This window comes from Salmo trutta, chromosome 13, assembly GCF_901001165.1.
Source record: "Salmo trutta chromosome 13, fSalTru1.1, whole genome shotgun sequence".
In the NCBI taxonomy this organism is placed as follows: Eukaryota; Metazoa; Chordata; class Actinopteri; order Salmoniformes; family Salmonidae; genus Salmo; species Salmo trutta.
The window spans coordinates 26493912-26510473 of record NC_042969.1 but is presented as its reverse complement, the minus strand read 5'-3'; positions in this window follow the sequence as shown (position 1 = coordinate 26510473).

Here is a 16562-nt window from a genome sequence, read left to right as displayed (position 1 = left end):
ATTCATATGTTGTTGATGTAAAGAACATTTGTTGGTCTGTGGTGTGTAACGAGGAGCAACCTGATGCTGCACTTGACATATTTATGAAGTAGCTTATTCCAGTTACTAATAAGCATGCAACCATTAAGAAAATGACTGTAAAAACTGTTAAATCCCTGTGGATTGATGAGGAATTGAAAAATGGTATGGTTGAAAAGGATGAGGCAAAAGGAATGACAAATAAGTCTGGCTGCATAACCGATAGGCAAACATACTGCAAATTGAGAAATCATGTGACAAAACTGAATAAAAACAAGAAACTACACTATTGTTACGTCCTGACCAGTAGAGGGGGTAGTTGGGTCAGGACGTGGCAGCAGGGAGTGTGTGTTTTTTTTATTGTTTCATTGATTTTGGCCGTGTGACTTCCAATCAAGCACAGCTGTAGAGGGTTGTGGTTGATTGGGAGTCACACTTAAGTTGCCTACTTTGCCTTGTGGGGTTGTGGGTTATTGTTCATGTCAGTGTGCTTGTACCTGACAGGACTGTGTTGGCTGTCAGTTTTGTTGTTTTTTGTAAATGCATAGTGTTCGTGAATTAAATATGACGAACCCTAATTCCGCCGCATTTTGGTCCACTTCTTCCTTAGACAGCCGTTACAGAATTACCCACCAAACCAGGACCAAGCGGCGGAAGAGGAAGGAGCAGCAGGACTACAGCGTGATGGACCAATGGACTTGGGAACAGATCCTGGACGGAGAGGGACCATGGACTCAGGCTGGGGATTATCGCCTCCCGCAGTGGGAGATTGAAGCGGCAAGAGCGGAGAGGCGCTATTACGAGGAGAGAGAGCGCAACGAGCGCGAGAGGCAGCCCCAATAATTTTTTTGGGGGGGGCACATGGGACAGTCGGTGGAGCTGAGGTCGGAACCAGAGCCAGTCGGGATGACATTGGAGGTGAGCGAGGGATATGAGGCAGAGACTGTGACGGGGTTAATGGGGAAATTAGGAGAGAGAGAGATGAGAGAGCTGTTAGTGTGGTGCATAAAGTACGGCATTCGCCCTAATGAGCGTGTCGTGGGAATAATGTCGCCTGAGGCAGCTCTCCATACTCGTCCTGAGGTGCGTGCTGGTTGTCTGGTAAAGACTGTGCCTGCGCCCAGAAACAGGCCTCCTGCATGTCTTCCCAGCCCTGCACGTCCTGTGCCTACGCCCAGAACCAAGCCTCCTGCATGTCTTCCTATCCTGGTCAAGCCTGTGCCTCCTCCACGGACCAGTACTCCAGCGGGTCTCCCTATCCTGGTCAAGCCCGTGCCTCCTCCACGGTCCAGTCCTCCAGTGGGTCTCTCCACTCTGGTCTCTCCTGTGCCACCTCCTCAAACCAGGCCTCCAGGGGATCTTCCCAGACTGGTGAGTCCAGGGCCTGCGCCCAGAGCCAGGCCTCCGTTATGTCTCCCCAGCCTGGTGAATCCTGAGCCGGAGCTGCCGGAGCGGCCAGACTGCCCAGAGCTGCCAGACTGCCCAGAGCTGCCAGACTGCCCAGAGCTGCCAGACTGCCCTGAACTGCCGGAGTGGCCAGACTGCCCTGTACTGCCAGAGTGGTCAGACTGCCCTGTACTGCCAGAGTGGCCAGACTGCCCTGTACTGCCAGAGTGGCCAGACTGCCCTGTACTGCCAGAGTGGCCAGACTGCCCTGTACTGCCAGAGTGGCCAGACTGCCCTGTACTGCCAGAGTGGCCAGACTGCCCTGTTCTGCCAGAGTGGCCAGACTGCCCTGTTCTGCCAGAGTGGCCAGACTGCCCTGTTCTGCCAGAGTGGCCAGACTGCCCTGTTCTGCCAGAGTGGCCAGACTGCCCTGTTCTGCCAGAGTGGCCAGACTGCCCTGTACTGCCAGAGTGGCCAGACTGCCCTGTACTGCCAGAGTGGCCAGACTGCCCTGTACTGCCAGAGTGGCCAGACTGCCCTGTACTGCCAGAGTGGCCAGACTGCCCTGTACTGCCAGAGTGGCCAGACTGCCCTGTACTGCCAGAGTGGCCAGACTGCCCTGTACTGCCAGAGTGGCCAGACTGCCCTGTACTGCCAGAGTGGCCAGACTGCCCTGTTCTGCCAGAGGTGCCCGCCTGCCCTGATCTGCCAGGGTGCCCGGCCTGTCAGGATCTGCCAGAGTGGTCCTCCTGCCTTCCGGTCCAGCCCGAGTGGCCCTCCTGCCCTCCGGCCCAGCCCGAGTGGCCCTCCTGCCTTCCGGCCCAGCCCGAGTGGTTCTCCTGCCTTCCGGCCCAGCCCGAGTGGCCCTCCTGCCTTCCGGCCCAGCCCGAGTGGTTCTCCTGCCTTCCGGCCCAGCCCGAGTGGCCCTCCTGCCTTCCGGCCCAGCCCGAGTGGCCCTCCTGCCTTCCGGCCCAGCCCGAGTGGCCCTCCTGCCTTCCGGCCCAGCCCGAGTGGCCCTCCTGCCTTCCGGCCCAGCCCGAGTGGCCCTCCTGCCTTCCGGCCCAGCCCGAGTGGCCCGCATGCCTTCCGGCCCAGCCCGAGTGGCCCGCATGCCTTCCGGCCCAGCCCGAGTGGCCCGCATGCCTTCCGACCCAGCCAGAGTGGTCCGTCTGCCAGGGTCAGCCCGAGTGGCCCGTCTGCCCGGCGCAGCTATCGGCGCCAACAAAGTGGGCGACGCCGAAGGTGGAGCGAGGTCCACGTCCTGCACCTGAGCCACCTCCAGGATAGGTGAGTTGGGGAGGGAGGGTGTAGCACAGTGCCGTCGGTGACGGCAGCCACCCTCCCTTCCCTCCCTTATTGTTTAGATGTTAAATTTTGTTGGGGATTTTCTTGTTTTCCTTTTTTAGGTGCATCCCGGTGTCTGCACCTTGAGGGGGGGATACTGTTACGTCCTGACCAGTAGAGGGGGTAGTTGGGTCAGGACGTGGCAGCAGGGAGTGTGTTTTTTTTATTGTTTCATTGATTTTGGCCGTGTGACTTCCAATCAAGCACAGCTGTAGAGGGTTGTGGTTGATTGGGAGTCACACTTAAGTTGCCTACTTTGCCTTGTGGGGTTGTGGGTAATTGTTCATGTCAGTGTGCTTGTACCTGACAGGACTGTGTTGGCTGTCAGTTTTGTTGTTTTTTGTAAATGCATAGTGTTCGTGAATTAAATATGACGAACCCTAATTCCGCCGCATTTTGGTCCACTTCTTCCTTAGACAGCCGTTACAACTATGAAACAAATATGAATGATAGTAAAAAGCTTTGGAGCACTATAAATTATATTTTGGCAAAAAGGCAAACTCAGCTCCATCATTCATTGAATCAGATCATGTATCACAAAATTCACTGATATTGCCATTTACTTTAATGTTTTTTCATTGGCAAGATTAGCAAACATAGACATGACATGCCAGCAACAAAAGCTGACACTACACATCCAAGTATAACTGATCAAATTATGAAAGAAAAACATTGTCATTTTGAATTTCATAAAGTGACTGTGAAAGAAGTGAAAACATTATTGTTGTCTCTCAACAATGGCAAGTCACCGGGGTCTGACAACTTGGATGGAACATTACTGAGGATAATAGTGGACGATTTTTCCACTCCTATTTGCCATATCTTCAATCTAAGCCTACTTGAAAGAGTGTGCCCTCAGGCCTGGAGGGAAGCAAAAGTAATTCCGCTACCCAAGAATAGTAAAGCCCCCTTTACTGGCTCAAATAGCTAACCAATAAGCCTGTTACTAACCCTTAGTAAACTTTAGGGGGAAAAAAGTTTTTGTGTCAGATACAATGCTGTATTACTGTAAACAAATTGACAACAGAATTTCAGCACGCTTATAGGGAAGGACATTCAACAAGCACGGCACTGACAATGATGATGATTGGCTGAGAGAAATTGATGATACAAATATTGTTGGAGCTGTTTTGTTGGACATCAGTGCAGCTTTTGACAAGTGTATGTTTTAAGCTTTACACCCCATGCTATATTGTGGATAAAAGGTTACCGGTCTAACAGAACACAGAGGGTGTTCTTTAATGGAAGCCTCTCCAACATAATCCAGGAAGAATCAGGAATTCCCCAGGGCAGCTGTCTAGGCCCCTTACTTTTTTCAATCTTTACTAATGACATGCCACTGGCCTTGAGTAAAGCCAGTGTGTTTATGTATGTGGATCACTCAACACTATACACGTCAGCTACTAAAGCAAGTGAAATCACTGCAACACTTAACGAAGAGCTGCAGTTAGTTTCAGAATGGGTGGCAAGAAATAAGTTAGTCCTAAATATTTGAAAAACTAAAGCATTGTATTTGGAACAAATCGCTCACTAAACCCTAAACCTCAACTAAATTGGATAATAAATAATGTGGAAATTGAACAAGTTGAAGTGACTAAACTGCTTGGAGTAACCGTGGATTGTAAACTGTCATGGTCAAAACATGTTGATTGAACAGTAGCTAAGATGGGAGAAGTCTGTCCATAATAAAGCACTGCTCTGCCTTTTTAACAACACTATCAACAAGGCAGGTCCTACAGGCTCTAGTTTTGTCGCACCTGGACTAGTGTTCAGTCGTGTGGTCAGGTGGCACAAAGAGGGGCCTCTGAAAATTACAATTGGCCCAGAACAGGGCAGCACGGCTGGCCCTTAAATGTACACGGAGAGCTAACATTAATAATATGCATGTAAATCTCTCGTGGCTCAAAGTGGAGGAAAGGTTCACCGATAAATCCATGATAATCGAGAATTTCAATAAGCATTTCTCTACGGCTGGCCATGCATTCCACCTGGCTACCCCAACCTCGGCCAACAGCTCTGTACCCCCCGCAGCAACTGGCACAAGCCACTTCTCGTTCACCCAAATCCAGACAGCTGATGTTCTGAAAGAGCTGCAAAATCTGGATCCCTACAAATCAGCTGGGCTAGACAATCTGGAACCTCTTTCCTAAAATTATCCGCCAGCATTGTTGCAACCCCTATTACTAGTCTGTTCTACTTCTCTTTCGTATCGTCTGAGATTCCTAAAGATTGGAAAGCGGCCAGCGTCATCCCCCTCTTCAAAGGAGAAAAGCTCTAGAACCAAACTGTTACAGACCTATATCCATCCTGACCTGCCTTTCTAAAGTCTTCAAAAGCCAAGTAAACAAACAGATCACAGAACTTTTCAAATCCCACCGTACCTTCTCTGCTATGCAATCGGTTTCCGAGCTGGTCACGGGTGCACCTCAGCCACGCTCAAAGTCCTAAACAATATCATAACCGCCATCGATAAAAGACAGTACTGTGCAGCCGTCTTCATCAACCTGGCCAAGGCTTTCGACTCTGTCAATCACCGTATTCTTATCGGCAGACTCAACAGCCTTGGTTTCTCTAATGACTGCCTCGCCTGGTTCACTAACTACTTCTCAGATAGAGTTCAGTGTGTCAAATCAGAGGGCCTGTTGTCCGGACATCTGGCAGTTTCTATGGGGGTGCCACAGGGTTCAATTCTCGGGCCGACTCTTTTCTCTGTATATATCAATGATGTCGCTCTTGCTGCGGGTGATTGTTTGATCCACTTCTATGCAGACAACACCATTCAGTATACATTTGGCCTTTCTTTGGACACTGTGTTAACAAACCTCCAAACGAGCTTCAACGTCATACAACGCTCCTTCCGTGGCCTCCAACTGCTCTTAAATGCTAGAAAAACGAAATGCATGCTCTTCAACTGATCGCTGCCCACACCCGCCCGCCCGACTAGCAGCACTACTCTGGACGGTTCTGACTTAGAATATGTGGACAACTATAAATACCTAGGTGTCTAGCTAGACTGTAAACTCTCCTTCCAGACTCATATTAAGCATGTCCAATCCAAAATTAAATCTAGAATTGATTTCCTATTTTGCAACAAAGCCTCCTTCACTCATGCTGCCAAACACACCCTCGTAAAACTAACTATCCTTCCGATCCTTGACTTCGGCGATGTCATTTACAAAATAGCCTCCAACACTCTACTCAGCAAATTGGATGCAGTCTATCACAGTGCCATCCGTTATGTCACCAAAGCCCCATATACTACCCACCACTGCGACCTGAATGCTCTCGTTGGCTGGTCCTCGCTACATATTCGTCACCAAACCCACTGGCTCCAGGTCATCTATAAGTCTTTACTAGGTAAAGCTCCACCTTATCTCAGCTCACTGGTCACCATAACAGCACCCACGCGTAGCACCCGCTCCAGCAGGTATATTTCACTGGTCATCCCCAAAGCCAACACCTCCTTTGGCCGCCTCTCCTTCCAGTTCTCTGCTGCCAATGACTGGAACGAATTGCAAAAATCACTGAAGTTGGAGACTTATATCTCCCTCACTAACTTTATGCGTCAGCTGTCAGAGCAGCTTACCGATCGTTGCAGCTGTACACAGCCCATCTGTAAATAGCCCATCCAACCAACTACCTACCTCATCCCCATATTTTTTTTCTGCTCTTTTGCACACCAGAATTTCTACTTGCACATCCTTATCTGCACATATATCACTGCAGTGTAAATTGCTAAATTGTAATTACTTCGCCACTACGGCCTATTTATTGCCTTACCTCCTTACTTCATTTACACACTGTATTCAGATTTTTTATATTGTGTTATTGACTGTACATTTGTTTATCCCATGTGTAACTCTGTGTTGTTGTTTTTGTCGCACTGCTTTGCTTTATCTTGGCCAGGTCGCAGTTGTAAATGAGAACTTGTTCTCAACTGGCCTACCTGGTTAAATAAAGGTGAAATAAAAAAATACAAAAATCACTACTTGTTTCTATAAGAAGTGCTGAATGCACTGAGATGTCTGTTTAAACTACTAGCACAAAGCTTGGACACCCATGCATACTCCACAAGACATGCCACCAAAGGTCTCTTCACAATCCCCAAGTCAAGAACAGACTATGGGACGCACACAGCACTACATCGAGCCATGGCTACAAGGAACTCTATTCCACATCAGATAACTGATGCAAGCAGTAGAATCAGATTGATTAAAATACAACTTATGGAACAGTGGGGACTGTGAAGAGACACACACAGGCACAGACACAAGACAAGCACTCTACACACACGTACACATGGATGCTGTATTGTGAATATGTGATAGTGGAGTAGTGGCCTGAGGGAACACATTAAATGTATTGGGTAAAGTGATATGACATGTAATGTCATGTAATATTTTAAACTGTATATAACTGCCTTAATGTTGCTGACCTCCTTAATAAATACAAATCAAACCCATACCTCCCTAACCCATACCTCCCTAACCCATACCTCCCTAATCCTAACCCATACCTCTCTAAGCCTAACCCATATCTGCCTAACCCCTAACCCATACCTCCCTAACACATACCTCCCTACCCCTAAACCATACCTCCCTAACCCATATCTCCCTAATCCTAACCCATACCTCTCTAAGCCTAACCCATATCTGCCTAACCCCTAACCTATACCTCCCTAACCCATACCACCCTAACCATACCTCCCTAAACCTAACCCATACCGCTTTAAGCCATACCTCCCTAAGCCTAGCCCTTAGCTCTCGAACCCTAACTCATACCCCCCTAACCCATACCTCCCTAACCATACCTCCCTAACCCTAAACAATACCTCCCTAACCATACCTCCCTAACCCATACCTCCCTTACCCTAAACCATATCTCCCTAACCCATTCCTCCATAACCATCCATCCATCCATCCCTCCCTAACCCTAACCCTTACCCATATCTCCCTAACCCATACCTCCCTAACCCTAACCCATACCTCCCTAACCCTAACCCTTACCCATACCTCCCTAACTCATACCTTCCTAACCCTAACCCATATACCTCCCTAACCCATACCTCCCCAACCCATACCTCCCTATCCTATACCTCCCTAACCCATACCCAACTAACCCATACCTCCCTAACCCCAACCCTTACCCATACCTCCCTAACCCTAACCAATACCTCCCTAACCCTAACCCATACCTCCGTAAACCTAACCCATTCCTCCCTAACCCATATCTCCCTAACCCATACCTCCCTAACCCATACCTCCCTAAGACATACCTCCCTGCCCTCAATCACCCATACCTCCCTAACACTAACCCATACCTCCCTAACCCATACCTCCCCAACTCTAACCTATGCCTCCATAACCCATACTTCCCTAACCCATACCTCCCTGCCCTCAATCACCTCCATCTTGTCCTCTTTGTTCATGAGGGTCTGGGAAGATCAATGGCACATTCTGGAGGATTGTCGCTGCTCTAAAAAGCCTTGAGGAGAGGTGGAGAACAGGGTGGCTAGGTGGGAAAGGGAATTATATAAATGAACAGCAACATGTCATCTGGGGGTGGGCTCTGGTCACAACTACAAACTCACTGACACAGAGGATTTATCAAAAAGGGTTGGCTAGTCAGTAGTACACCACCATCAAACGTCTGCGTCCCAAATGGCACCTTATAGGTACCCCATGTTTTGCTCTGATCAAAAGTGATACCCTATAGAAGCAATAGGGTGACATTTGGGACTCAGACATAGTATGTGGTCCTGTGGGTTTTTTGGGTGGTTCTGTGGGGTTTTGGATGGTTCTAGAATTGTAGGTGGTTCAGTGGGGTTTGGGGTGTTTCTGGAGTTGTATGTGATTCTGTTGGGGTTTTGGGCAGTTCTGAAGTTGTATGTGGTTCTGTGGGTTTTTGGATGGTTCTGTGGGGCTTTGGGAGGTTCTGGAGTTGTCTTTGAGATACAGCCATCTTATTGATGCTGCAATGGAAACTACGTGCAGTACCAGTCAAAAGTTTGGACACACCTACTCATTCCAGGGTTTTTCTTTATTTTTACAATTTTCTCCATTGTAGAATAATAGTGAAGACATCAAAACTATGAAAAAACACATATGGAATCATATCATATCATCACCCTTTGCCTTGATGACAGCAATGCACACTCGTGGCATTCTCTCAACCAGCTTTATGAGGTAGTCACCTGGAATGTATTTCAATTAACAGGTATCCCTTGTTAAAAGTTAATTTGTGGAATTTCTTTCCTTCTTAATGTGTTTGAGCCAATCAGTTGTGTTGTGTCAAGGTTTGGGTGGTATACAGAATGTAGCCCTATTTGGTAAAATACCAAGTCCATATTATGGCAAGAACAGCTCAAATAAGCAAAGAGAAACGACAGTCCATCATTACATTAAGACATGAAGGTCAGTCAATGCGAAAAATGTCAAGAACTTTGAATGTTTCTTCAGGTGTAGTCGCAAAAAACATCAAGCGCTTTGATGAAACTGGCTCTCTTGAGGAAAGGAAGCCCCAGAGTTACCTCTGCTGCAGATGATACGTTCATTAGAGTTAACTGCACCTCAGATTGCAGCCCAAATAAATACTTCACAGAGTTCAATAACAGACACATCTCAACATCAAGTGTTTCGAGGAGACTGCGTGAATCAGGCTTTCATGGTCGAATTGCTGCAAAGAAACCACTACTAAAGGACACCAATAAGAAAAAGAGACTTGCTTGGGCAAAGAAACACAAGCAATGGTCCTTAGACCAGGGGAAATCTGTTCTTTGGTCTGATTAGTCCAAATTTGAGATTTTTGGTTCCAACCGCCATGTCTTAGTGAGACGTAGAGTAGGCGAACAGATGATCTCCGCATGTGTGGTTCCCACCGTGAAGCATGGAGGAGGAGGTGTGATGGTGTGGGGGTGCTTTGCTGGTGACACTGCCAGTGATTTATTTAGAGTTCAAGGCACTCTTAACCAGCATGTCTACCACAGCATTCTGCAGGGATACACCATCCCATCTGGTTTGCGCTTAGTGGGACTATCATTTGTTTTTCAACAGGACAATAACCCAACACACCTCCAGGCTGTGTAAGGGCTATTTGACCAAGAAGGAGAGTGATGGAGTGCTGCATCAGATGACCTGGCCTCCACAATCACCCGACCTCAACCCAATTGAGATGGTTTGGGATGAGTTGGACCGCAGAGTGAAGGAAAAGCAGCCAACAAGTGCTCAGCATATGTGGGAACTCCTTCAAGACTGTTGGAAAAGCATTCCAGGTGAAGCTGGTTGAGAGAATGCCAAGAGTGTACAAAGCTGTCATCAAGGCAAAGGGTGGCTACTTTGAAGAATCTAAAATCTAAAATATATTTTGATTTGTTTAACACTTTTTTGGTTACTACTTGATTCCATATATGATATTTCATAGTTTTGATGTTTTCACTATTATTCTACAACATAGCTAAAAATAAAGAAAAACCCTTGAATGAGTAGGCGTGTCCAAACTTTTGACTGGTACTGTATGTTCCAAGAGCCTTTTTTAAGAGTAACAGATTAATTAAAAGTTGTTTTGACGTTTTAATTCCAATATCGTGACAGCAACAATGGACGACAAATTATCTCTACGACGTTTTCTATAATCTGTGCATCATTCACGTCCTTTTTGAGGACTTTTGTGGCTCAGTTTTATCCTCAATATCAGGTTGTCTGTACTTTGACTGGCAGGTCACTCTATTTAGTTCCCTCTTGTTCTCTCGAAGGAGGCTTTGAAGGTTATGGAGTCTGCATTACTATAATACATTCAAAGATTGCTTCTTCCATAGGAAACACACACACACAATCTCAGGTGATGTATTGCGTAAGACATCGTGTGTGGTTATGAGGGTCTTTCTCCCTGATCTTTTATCCCTCCATAGTTGTGAACCAATCTGCAAACAAAGACATCTCAATAAAGGCAAAACTCATCATGTGTTATTCAGTCTCTCCTTTTCTCTCTGGGGACGACCTGAGTGAAGGACTACCAAGCTCTGATCTCTCCACAACATTCAAGCCTTGGCCATGTGGGCTCATCTCTCTGGTTACGTACCAAATGGCACCCTATTCTCTATATAGTGCACTACATTTGACCAGGGCCCATAGTGAATTGGGTGCCATTTGGTTGAACTAGATAAAACTGTGCTGTAAGGAAGGGGGCCTGGTGGCATCTTGTCTGGCCCATCTATAGATCTGGTTGATAGTGTCTCATGAACAGTAACATGAAAGAGTCCTGTCATCAACCTTTGTGCTTTATTGTTTACCCTTTTATTCTTCTTCTTCTTCTCTGCTGCACCACAATATTACAGCAGGGAAAGCCTGACAGGACTGAAAAGTTGGTAGCAACAACAACTCTCTATGTCTAGTCAGAGATCTATAGGTCTACATTAAGCTACATGAAACATTATGCTTCTGTCTTTTCAGACAAGAGAGAAACACATTTCCTTTCTTGCTGTTGAAAGCAGAATGACCCTGCTGAATGAATGCAGCCTTAGGCTACACCTAAACCATAGCCTATCAAAATGAATTTCCCATTAGAAATGATCACTTGTTTTAAAAAAATAATCTAACCCTGCTGTAAGATTATTTTACTCCTGCAGCAAAGCTGGTCAAATTAAGATCCCACAACTGTATGTGGTGTGCGTACTTTGTACAACACAATTGCTTAAGAAAAATCTATCTGAGCTCCAAGCTATTTGTAGATTTGTTTTCCCATTAATCTGATCCAGCTGATGGACCCTGGTCAAAAGTAGTGCACAATAAAGGGAATAGGGTGCCACTTGATATGAAGTCTTGGAACCTATCTTGATTAATCCCTTATACAGACTGCAATGGTGAGCCCAGTATTAATACCCTCTAACCTTTATAACATTTCTCCAAAGTAGGCTAATCTTACGTTATCTGTCCAAAATAACAGTGGACATCACTGTCAGAATGAAAGGGCTATTTCCTCTAACCTAGTATGTTAGCTATCCCCATACATAGAGGCCAGTATTGCAGCTGTCATCTCCCTCGGAGATGCCCTTCAATGAAGGCATCTTTTGTTTGGACCGATAAGTCTGACATTGTTCCGCTCTCAGGTGCACGAACCATGGCGGATAATGGAACACAATATGTCCTCTTTTAGCACGGCTAGTCGGCTACCACTACCTTTCCCTATGAGCCAGGCACAACCGTTTCCTGTTACAGAGCTTCTTCCATTTTTTTTATTGAAGTTTTTTACTTCTACAGCTTTCATTTTCTATGTGGTTTTATTTCTTACCCAGAAAACCTTTGACAGTTTTATATACATATTAAGCTGTGAGTAGGAGTGAACCCTCACTCTAAATATGATAACTTTATTAAATATTAAAAATCACATTGTGCAGTAGTATATGGGATTGTTTGGGTATGTGTGTGTCAGTCAATGAAGAGACAGGAGAGAACATTCCTGTTAATAGGATAACAACAAACATGAAAACACACTGACACAACAGATACCTCTAAATAACAATGTATAGCAAGGCCTGCCATTCCACCATACTATACATTACATACACCTGTGTATGTTTGTGTGAGTTATGATTCCACACAGCACCTTTATATGTCAACCTAAAGGTATGAGGTTATGGTGCCTGTGAAAATAAACATTAGCTGTGAGATGTACAACAGGAGATTGTAAAGCCTCCAGCAGTGACAACATAAACCCTTCTCTCTCGCCCCCTCAGGGCTTGGGATTGTGTCTACTATTGTGATTGGTCACCACAGGTGAGGCCTGTTATAGAAAAGCCTCTCTCCTCCCAGCGAGAAATGTCTTTGTTTGCTTCTGACAGGGGGAATGCATAGCTAAGCATCTCTGCGGCACTTTGAGCACTCAAAATGAGTCCCTGTATTTTCCTAATGTGCACTGAGATCTACTTTGATCTGCCCAAGCAGGTAAGGAGCATCTCTATCTGAGGGTGGGGGGGCTGAACCCATTCTGCTGCATTGCATACCAATATAAAGATAACCTCAGTCCGTGAATCCCTCAGCCACAGCAACAGTCGTAACTCACAGTGCTTTCAAATAAGAACAAGAAGACTCCAAGTAAACTTTTATAAATGTTCATTGCTCCTTCAAGTATTATGGTTTCTGCAGGTTGCATTACCCTCTGTCTGACGTTATTCCACAGCAACACAACACAACATTCTACACTGAACAAAAATATAAACGCAACATTTGTAAGGAAATCAGCCAAATGAAATAAATTCATTAGGCCCTAATCTATGGATTTCACATGACTGGGAATACAGATATGCATCTGTTGGTCACAGATACCTTCAAAAAAAGGTAGGGACATGACCACCATTTGCCTCATGCAGTGCAACACATCTCTTTCCCATTGAGTTGATCAGGCTGTTGATTGTGGCCAGTGTAATGTTGTCCCACTGGCAACTGACTGTGTGAAGTTGCTGGATATTGGCGGGAACTGAAACAAGCTGTCGTACACGTCGTACATGTCGACATGTCTGGTGACTATGCAGGCCATGGAAGAACTGGGACATTTTCAGCTTCCAGAAATTGTGTACAGATCCTTGTGACAAGGGGCCGTGTATTATCATGATGAAACATGAGGTGATGGCGGCGGATGAAGTACACGACAATGGGCCTCAGGATCTTGTCACGGTATCTCTGTGCATTCAAACTGCCATCAATAAAATGCAATTGTGTTCGTTGTCCGTAGCTTATGCCTGACAATACCATAACCCCACTGCCATCATGTAACACTCTGTTCACATCATTGACATCAGCAAACCGCTTGCCACATGACACAATACATGTGGTCTGTGGTTGTGAGGCCGGTTGGACGTACTGCCAAATTCTCTAAAACGATGTTGGAGGCGGCTTATGGTAGAGAAATTAACATTCGGTTCTCTGGCAACAGCTCTGGTGGACATCATTGTTGTCAGCATGCCAATTGCATGCTCCCTCAAAACTTGATACATCTGTGGCATTGTGTTGTGTGACAAAACTGTACATTTTAAAGTGGCCTTTTATTGTCCACAGCACAAGGTGCACCTGTGTAAGGATCATGCTTTTTATTCAGCTTCTTGATATGCCACACCTGTCAGGTGGATGGATTATCTTGGCAAAGGAGAAATGCTCACTACAGAGATATAAACACATTTGTGCACAACATTTTTGAGAAATAAGCTTTTTGTGCTTATGGAACATTCCTGGGATCTATTATTTCAGGTCATGAAATATGGGACCAACACATGTTGCGTTTGCATTTTTGTTCAGTGTATATCTTTAATGAAAATGTATTCTGTCGGGGCTTCCCGAGTGGCGCAGCGGTCTAAGGCACTGCATCACAGTGCTAGGGGTGTTACTACAGACCTGGGTTCATTCCATAGGATGGTGCACAATTGGCCCAGCGTCGTCCGGGTTAGGGGAGGGTTTGACTGGTGGGGCTTTACTTGGCTCATTGCACTCTAGCGACTCCTTGTGGCGGGCCGAGTGCCTGCAGGCTGACCCCGGTCGCCAGTTGAATGGTGTTTCCTCCAACACATTGGTGCGGCTGGCTTCTGAGTTATGCTGGCGGGTGTTAAGGAACGTTGTCAGGCAGGTCATGTTTCGGAGGATGCATGACTCCACCTTCGCCCTAAAATACAAAAAAAAGAAATAATAATGTATTCTGTCATTTTTCACTCACGTCAGTGTAATCCATGAGACAATGACACAGTGAAAGGTACATTCTGTCTCTCTGAAATTGCAACAAAGACTGAAAAAAAGCTCTAGCTAAAGAAGCAAGTGATGTCTGCCAAACCTGGGGCCTTTGGTGTGATATTTGATGCTAATCTCACTTTTGAGTCCAATTTTAGAGAATATGAATACATTTCTTTCTTCTGTCCCCAATCGAACACTGCTCTGTCCATCTAGTTTATGAGAAATGTGGTTCCAATTTCATAACAGTGGGAAGATGACCTTGCTTGCTGGCACTCGTTTGCGATTCCCTCACAGATTAGAATGTAGGCAATAAAACAGGCACCTGCTAGGAGTTGGTATAATAACTGAGCCAAATACAGAGAATGACGTGGGCAGAGAGAACAAACCCTGAGAAGAAAGAGCTTCTCCTTTTACATTACAATGGTTGACCAGGATGCCCTCTGAAACCCAGCACTATTTTTGAATGCTGTAGCTTTACAAGGTTCTGGCGTTGATGTAGGCTATACTTGTGGAGTCTCGCAACTGTTATTAGGCCTACACTAATAAAACACAAATAATTACCATGAATTCAATTGAAAAAACTAATCTGGCGTCTTAATGCCATTCAGATCTGTGAGATCATGGGCAATGGGATATGGAGACATGCATGCATTACTCAGAGGTTTGTATCTCAATCACTATATAATGCACTACTTTTGACCAGAGGTAGGCACGCCATTTGGAACCAGACAGAGGAAGTTCAAACCTGAGCCAGATGATCACATTAAACCCCCAGAAAGTTTCCATCAGGAGGATCATATTAACCCCCCATCTAGTCTCCATCAGGAGGATCATATTAAACCCACAGCTAGACTCCATCAGGAGGATCATATTAACCCCCAGCAAGACTCCATCAGGAGGATCATATTTAACCCCCAGCTAGTCTCAATCAGGAGGATCATAATAACCCCCCAGCTAGACTCCATCAGGAGTATCATATTAAACCCCCAGCTAGACTCAACCAGGAGGATCATATTAACACCCAGCTAGTCTCAATCAGGAGAATCATATTATCCCCCAAAATAGATTCCATCAGGAGGATCATATTAACCCCCCAGCTAGTCTCAACATGGATAATCAAATGAAAACCCCAGCAAGTCTCAATCAGGAGGATCATATTAAACCCCCAGCTAGACTCCATCAAAAGGATCCTATTAACCTCCCAGCCAGACTGCATCAGGAGGATCATATTAACGCCCAGGCGATACTCCATCAGGAGGATCACATTAACCCCCCAGCTAGGCTCCATCAGAAGCATCATATTAACCCCCCAGCTAGAGTCCATCAGGAGGATCATATTAAACCCCCAGCTAGACTCCACCAGGATGATCAAATGAGCCCCCCAGCTAGACTCCATCAGGAGGATCATATTAACCCCTCAGCTAGACTCCATCAGAGGGATGATATTAACCACCCAGCTAGACTCCATCAGGAGAATCATATTAACCCCCCAGCTAGTCTCCATCAGTAGGATCATATTAACCCCCCAGCTAGTCTCCATCAGGAGGATCATACCAAACCCACAACTATACTCCATCAGGAGGATCAAATTTATACCCTAGCTAGTCTCCATCAGGAGGATCATATTAAACCCCCAGCCTTACTCCACCAGGAGGATCATATTAAACTCCCAGCGGGTAACAATCAGGAGGATCATATTAACACCCAAATAGATTCCATCAGGAGGATCATATTAACCTCCCAGCCAGACTCCATCAGGAGGGTCATATTAAACCCTCAGATATACTTCATCAGGAGGATCAAATTAACACCCCAGCTAGTCTCAATCAGGAGGATCATATTAACCCACAAGCTAGACTCGATCAGGAGGATCATATTAACCCCCCCCCTGCTATACTGCACCAGGAGGATCATATTAAACCCCAAGCTAGACTCCATCAGGAGGATCAAATTAACCCCCCAGCTAGATTCCATCAGGAGGATCATATTGTCGCCCCAGCTAGTCTCAACATGGATAATCAAATGAAAACCCCAGCTAGTCTCAATCAGGAGGATAATATTAAACCCCCAGCTAGACTCCATCAGGAGGATCATATTAAACTC